The sequence below is a fragment of the Coregonus clupeaformis genome, unplaced genomic scaffold, assembly GCF_020615455.1.
Source record: "Coregonus clupeaformis isolate EN_2021a unplaced genomic scaffold, ASM2061545v1 scaf2495, whole genome shotgun sequence".
Lineage (NCBI taxonomy): Eukaryota > Metazoa > Chordata > Actinopteri > Salmoniformes > Salmonidae > Coregonus > Coregonus clupeaformis.
The window spans coordinates 67,618-74,490 of record NW_025535949.1 but is presented as its reverse complement, the minus strand read 5'-3'; the positions used below and the strand labels follow the sequence as shown (position 1 = coordinate 74,490).

The 6,873-nt window shown below is 43.9% G+C and overlaps 1 long non-coding RNA gene, 1 other non-coding gene and 1 pseudogene across 2 annotated transcripts; all 3 read left to right on the top strand.

The window, feature by feature from the left end:
* The first annotated feature begins 950 nt into the window (after window positions 1-950).
* LOC123488792 lies at window positions 951-1,017 on the top strand (annotated as a pseudogene).
* On the top strand, window positions 1,010-2,303 carry LOC123488773. The gene is made up of 2 exons (XR_006660274.1): window positions 1,010-1,426; window positions 2,166-2,303. It is a non-coding gene; the product is annotated as an uncharacterized LOC123488773 (long non-coding RNA).
* Window positions 2,022-2,096, top strand: LOC123488790. The gene has a single exon (XR_006660291.1). It is a non-coding gene; the product is annotated as a small nucleolar RNA SNORD31 (small nucleolar RNA).
* Window positions 2,304-6,873: the final 4,570 nt, after the last annotated feature.

Here is a 6,873-nt window from a genome sequence, read left to right as displayed (position 1 = left end):
GTTACGGCTAACACCTTCCTTGTACCTATCTGGTCCTCAGAAAGACATTTAACCTGACGCTTTTTGTCTTGGTAGGTTTCCTCTGTATGTGGCTGGGCAGGGAGCCGTGATGCCAGCTAGACAGGTGAGTTTTGGTTAATATGAGGACGTTCAGTGACTGAATAGAGATGCGATGTCATGGGAAATTAATCTTAACCAGAGCCTTAGCCACGAGCTATTACCACCAGCCTAGTGTTAAAACTCTCTGCAAACAAGTGTTGACGTTTGGTAGTCATGGTGACTCTGGCTCCTGGTGATGACACCCGCCGCGTCTTACGCCCTGCGTCAACGACAGAACCTGCAAAGGGGGTGGACCCACTGGCGTTGCCAGGGCAACAAGGGACGGCTCGTTGGGGTTACCAACTGTCTGATGGGACCAGAGACAAAACACATAAAATGGCTGCCATTTTGGTTTCAGTAGATGCAGAGTAATTCACGAAACGCTAGTAGCAGCATAAATCACTGGGGTGGATGGGCTACTCGGACGTAGTCGGTTTATTTATCCCCTAACCTGTTTCTGTTATTTAACAGTGCCATCAATGCAGTTGAAGCAGGATGGAGTCTGAAGGTTAGTATTCTAACGTCCAAGTAACTCCATTCTTGACCTGATGTAGTACAGGGTCTTTGTCAGCACATTCCCATATTTAGTCTCTCCAGGGTGATAGTGCGCTCTGGGATCAGTTCCCTTTTTATTTTAGATTATATTACCTCCCTGGTCTGATGTAACAATCAGTTTCCCCCCCTCTGATCTATCAGACAATAAAGCAGTCTTTAATGTACTGCTGGTCATGTTTATTCCTTCTCCCCTTCAGGACCTGTACGGTGGTACCAGACTAGTCACTAGTAGACACTTGTTACTGCACTACCTCAAGGTGTGTATGATTTGACCTAACTTCTGTCCTTTTTTATAATGTAGAAGTGATGATTTCCTATTACCGCCCCAGTCTGATGTAAAACTGACTGATTGGTTTGACTGTATCTTAAACCACCTTCCACATGAAGCATTCTGGAATGTTGTATATGATGAAGCTCTTTGCATCATCCAGTCAGGTGACAATCCTGTCCAGTGCTCTTGGGCTGGATAAGGTCTCGTCTCCCATCGGCCCTCCTGTGGGTTGGGCAGGCACTGACAAGCCTGTTTGGCTGCAGGGGTAAGGTGGGCTGCCTGCCTGGAGGGAGGGTGTCTGGGTGGGGGGCTTGACCCCGGACCCTGGACCACTGGCTGGATGGCTGCAATGACTGAACAAAATGCAGCTGATCTCGTTTCAGAATGCTCTGCATGTAGTCTAGTTATCTAAGATTGGGATTATTTGGTTTTCAAACTTCTGTTTTTTTTTTTTCTAGCTCGTTGGCTGTTGAAGTGTTGCTGTCCTGGTGGAGTGGGAAGGTGTGTACTGGTTACGGTTCCAGTTTTTTATAATGAACTCAGTATAGAGAACATTGAGAACACATTCCTAATATTGAGTTTGCCCTCAACAGCCTCAATTTGTCAGGGCATGGACTCTACAAGGTGTCGAAAGCGTTCCACAGGGATGCTGGCCCATGACACAACTGTGGGTCGGCATTGGTGTCAAGTTGGCTGGCTGTCCTTTGGGTGGTGGACCATTCTTGATACACGCTAGAAACTGTTGCGCTTGACAAACCTAAAAGTGTTGCCGTCGCCACAAACCGGTGTGCCTGGCACCTACCGTACCCCGTTCAAATGCTCTTTTGTCTTCTCCATTCACCCTCTGAATGGCGCAAATAAACAATCCATGTCTCTTCATCTCTAATTGATGTTTAACAAGAGACATCAGTGGGGAAGCTTTCGCCTGGTCAGTCTGTCATGGCAAGAGCAGGTGTTTGCTGTTTTGTACACTGTCTATGTATTATAATGGAAAGGGGCCCAACTTAATATTAGGAAGAAGTTCTTAATGTACGCTACTGTTGCATGGTCCTCTTGGACGTCCCACTGAACCATGCCATGTGTTCCACACCACATACTCTGACGTGATGAGTTCTCATTACCGCCCCAGTCTGATGTAAAGCTGACTGATTGGTTACCCCTCTGATCAAGTCATCTCATAGCTTGTCTACTTGTCCCTACAGTGTCACCAGGATTTAATTCTCACCCTATTTCCCTCTAGTGCTCGTGTTGTACACCGGCTCGCACTCCTGTTTGGGCAGCAAGAAGTGGGACAGTCTCGTTGGAACTGGGAAACCAGGCCAAGTCAATTAAACCCCTGACTATGTGTTTTGCTGAATAAATAAATCTACAAATGTGATCCTTTTTTTCCCTTTCTTGGCAGTAGTAAATCAGACTTGGGTAATTTGGCCATTTTGAATTAGCCATTTGGTGTGCTGAATTCAATACTGAACAATGACATTTCCGGTCATCTCAAATCTTTACACATTTATTCTAAGTGGTTCTAAAGCAGATGTGACCGTTTTCACTGGCTATAGAAAGCAGACTTATTTTCCTTATTTTAAGCCATTGATTTGTTTTTGAAAGGGTGTTATTGTAGGCAGCATGTTCAGGCTACAACGCCAGGCAGGGTCAGTGTATAGATAATATATGGCATAACGGTTAATTTATGCTGCAATCCATACTGCCAATAATGGTGGATGAGGTGTTCGCTCAGGCGCTTTTCCATGGGGGGAAAAGGTATGTTTCGGTATATTTAACTGGGTGGATCACATTGACATCAATGCTATAGTTTGCCAGCTTGTACAAGCTCTGAGTTCAGTTTCAAAGGCGCTGCAGTTATGGTGATGTGGCCTCTGCCGAAGTCAGGGCATTCATACTACAATCGCGGAGCCGTGCAGAGTTGTTGTCAAGGAAGTGAGTTTGGGTTTATATAGAATCATATCAATGCGGCTCTGTATGAGCCCTCCGAATTGTTACACAATTTGAGACGCACAGTGATGCCGTGGGGAGCTCAATTTGGGCTCTGACCACTACAAGTTAATTTAGCGTTTGTTCTGACTGCACTACTTCCAAGGTATACCATTTTGGTTACAGAGATGAAATTATTTGTGTTTGGGGCCTGTTTCCTGGACACAGATTGAGCCTAATCCTGGACTGCATTTACATTAGAATTAACATGCTGTCCAGTTAATATTGTTTAGTGCTGGGTTTGGTCTGCGTTCTAACGGCACCGATAACATTTTCGGATCAAGAATAAATTGCCTTTTAGATTACACATTTTCTGAAATGGTCAACCTGACCATTATAGCATGTGCTTTTATTACAAATACTTAAATTAAATGGTGTAAACTGATGTTAGAAAAAAAAAAAAAAAGATTTAAGCCTGCGTTTACCACAGACCTTGTTCAGTGTTGATCCGAACACTCAATTTTCCCATAGGATTTGTCCATCGAACCATGGCGGAGTTTGTGCCTACAAAAAGATACCATTATTATTGCGCTCTATAGCAGCTGGGTCTCTCCTAACAAGTTAATTGAATACAAAAAAAAAAACCCTGTGGGTGGTTTTCCTCTTTAATTAAGGAATACCTGGAATAGTAAAAAAGTAATCCTTCTACCCCCCCCCCTCCCCCACCTACAAAAAAATAAAATGGGGTGGTTTCCCACTGGCTATCATAAATTGAATGCACTAATTTGTAAATCGCTCTGGATAAGAGCGTCTGCTAAATGACGTAAACGTAGTCTCGCTTCCTCTTCCGTCTCAAACCTCATCAGCGCACACTTTCTACATCTATCCTCTTCTAATTGCACTTCAGTTCTGTATGCAATAGTAGGATAGAATACCTGTATGTCTCTTGTGGTGAATTGGGCTAGTGCAGCAAAACACCACAGTCCTATAATCTGTGCCATAGTGGTTCGGCGAAGCTTGATCAGGAATTAAGATTATTAGTGTATGGGACAATATATATATAAAAGTATGATTGGTATAAAATGCCTTTCATCACTCAGATGGATGGGATTTTCTGTGGCATTAAAAAGGTCTCAGTCTGACTTTGGACATGCCAAATAACCTTTCACCTGACTGCTGCTGCATGCTTTCCTTAAAGGAAAGTGCCACCTAAAACCTATATTTTGGTATTGGCAAAATGCATCATATGGGGGTGATTTCTGTATTTTGAAAGTGACATGTCTTGAGAACTTGATTGCTTACAAGGTTCATGCGAGTGACTGACTGCACAAAGGAGTAAACCCCATACCCTCATAAGCAATGTGGCAGTACACCCAGAACATTGCTCTGGGAACTAGGAGTGATACAATAGCTCCGTTTCAAGGTAGGAAGCCTTGTGTGGTATAAATCAGTCATATACAGGAACCAACCATGCTTATAACTTGTTTGCGTAGCAGTATAGAAGGACTGAAAGGGAACCTCTTTAGAGTTTGTATTGAGTTTGTGAACCTCTCCACGCATTAAAGATTACTTCATTTACTTTGAGTTTGAGTCCTTAGTGGTGAATTTCCACGACAATTCCAACATTGGACTAATTAAGCAAATACCAAAATAGTTGTTGGATGGAGTTTCTTTAACTGGTTTCTAGAACTCCCTGGAAAACTGTATTTTATGGTAATATTCTGCAGTGATGAAATTAAAACCTTTTCAAGACATGAAGTCAAACAGTTACACACTAACCATGGTGGGGTGTGAATTTAATAAATAGTTACACACCAACACTAACCATGGTGGGGTGAGTGAATTGAATAACAGATACATTGAAGTGAGGCACTGGTTGGCAGACAACCAACCAACCACTGTAAACAGTTCTACCTCAGTATGATGGTTCTGTCTAGTAGCATCCTAACAGATCTGAGATGTGTACTACAAAGCAGGATCAATGAGTTAGTTAGCTAATTTTGATAAACAACCCAAAATAAAATGATTTGAGTTGATTCAAAACGCTGAACTTAGATGTGCGTTTTGGTTGAGTCAATTAGACCACGCCCATTTCAAGCTTACCGGTATCTTTCTAAAAATGTTCTCCTGCTTTGTAGTATCCCTCTGTTTGTGATGTCATCCCTCTGTTTGTGATGTCATCCCTCTGTTTGTGATGTCATCCCTCTGTTTGTGATGTCATCCCACTCCTTGTTGTTTGGCATGACAAGCAGTGCAGTGGCATGATGGCACAAACTGGTACCCAGACTGGCCTACTAGTGTTTCTCAACCTTTTTCTAATTAGGGACAGGAAAGCTATGTTTTGTGCGATTGTTATTATTGTTTGAGGTGACTATCAGAACATGTGAAGCTTGGATATGTGAGGTATGCGGTGAGAGCATTTGTGTCCAAACCATTACAGTGTGGAGATTGTAAAGGATATGGTCATGTGTCAAATGTTTGCAGGCGAGAGAAGTATGATAATGTAGAATCTGCGAATGGAAAATGTTGCAACTGTGGTGGGGATCATACTCCGCACTTCCTCGAGTGCCCTGTTAGGGTGAAGGAGGTCGAGGTGTCAAGGGTCAGGGCTGCGCAGCGGATCTCCTATGTGGAGGCGGTGAAGAGAGTCGAAGGGGAAAGAGGCAACAGTGTTGAAGATATGGCGGTGAATGCATTGAAACCAGTTGCTAGTGTTTTAAGTCAATCGGGTGATCTGGATACACTCATTGTGAAGAAGGTGGATTTTGTGGCATTTCTAGCCACAGTGATTAATTGTACAGCACAAGTGTCCAAGAAATAGTCTGGGTAGCCATTTGATTAGCTGTTCGGGAGTCTTATGGCTTGGGGGTAGAAGCTGTTAAGAAGCCTTTTGGACCTAGACTTGGCGCTCCGGTACCGCTAGCCGTGCGGTAGCAGAGCGAACAGTCTATGACTAGGGTGGCTGGAGTCTTTGAAACATTTTAGGGCCTTCCTCTGACACCGCCTGGTATAGAGGTCCTGGATGGCAGGAAGCTTGGCCCCAGTGATGTACTGGGCCGTACGCACTACCCTCTGTAGTGCCTTGCGGTCAGAGGCTGAGCAGTTGCCATACCAGGCGGTGATGCAACCAGTCAGGATGCTCTCAATGGTGCAGCTGTATAACTTTTTGAGGATCTGAGGACCCATGCCAAATCTTTTCATTCTCCCGATGGGCAATAGGCTTTGTCGTGCCCTCTTCACGACTTTCTAGGTGTGTTTGGACCATGATAGTTTGTTGGTGATGTGGACACCAAGGAACTTGAAGCTCTCAACCTGTTCCACTACAGCCCCGTCGATGAGAATGCAAACAAGACAGAGTAGTTATTTGCTCTGATTCATGTGCAGTGTTAATGAGCCTCCAGTCCTTTAGCTCACGTAGCAGACAATACCTGCTTTATGAGGTGCTACAAACCCATGGCAGGATTAAACAGATGGGTATGCAGATAAGATTTAGTTGGGTCCCAGCCCATGTGGGGGTGGAGGGGAACGAGGCAGTAGATGAACAGGCTACACAAGCTCTTAGTAGTGGGGATGTTGATGTTGAAGTTTCAATGAGCAAGGCAGAGGCAAAAAGACTGATATATACAGTGATGGTGCAGAGATGGCAGGAGCAGTGGAATAGAGATACTAAGGGAAAGCATTTATTTCAAGTACAGAGGAAAGTCGGGGAGGATGGCAGGAAGGGACAGAAGAGAGGAGGCTATTTTTTTACAAGATTAAGGGTGGGACACAGCCAGTTGAATAAGACATAAAATGTGATAGGAAAGCATCCAACAGGAAAGTGTGATTATTGTCAGGAAACAGAGACCGTGGAGCATGTATTGCTACAGGTTGGGCAGTATCAGAGGGAAAGAGAGAGGATGAGATCTAGTATGAGGGAGAAGGGGATACAGGAAATTGGTTTAAAGAGGAAATAATCATTAATCTGAGGCCCTGTAATAAATTCAGTATATTCGAGTAGAACGTCATTAGATATAATC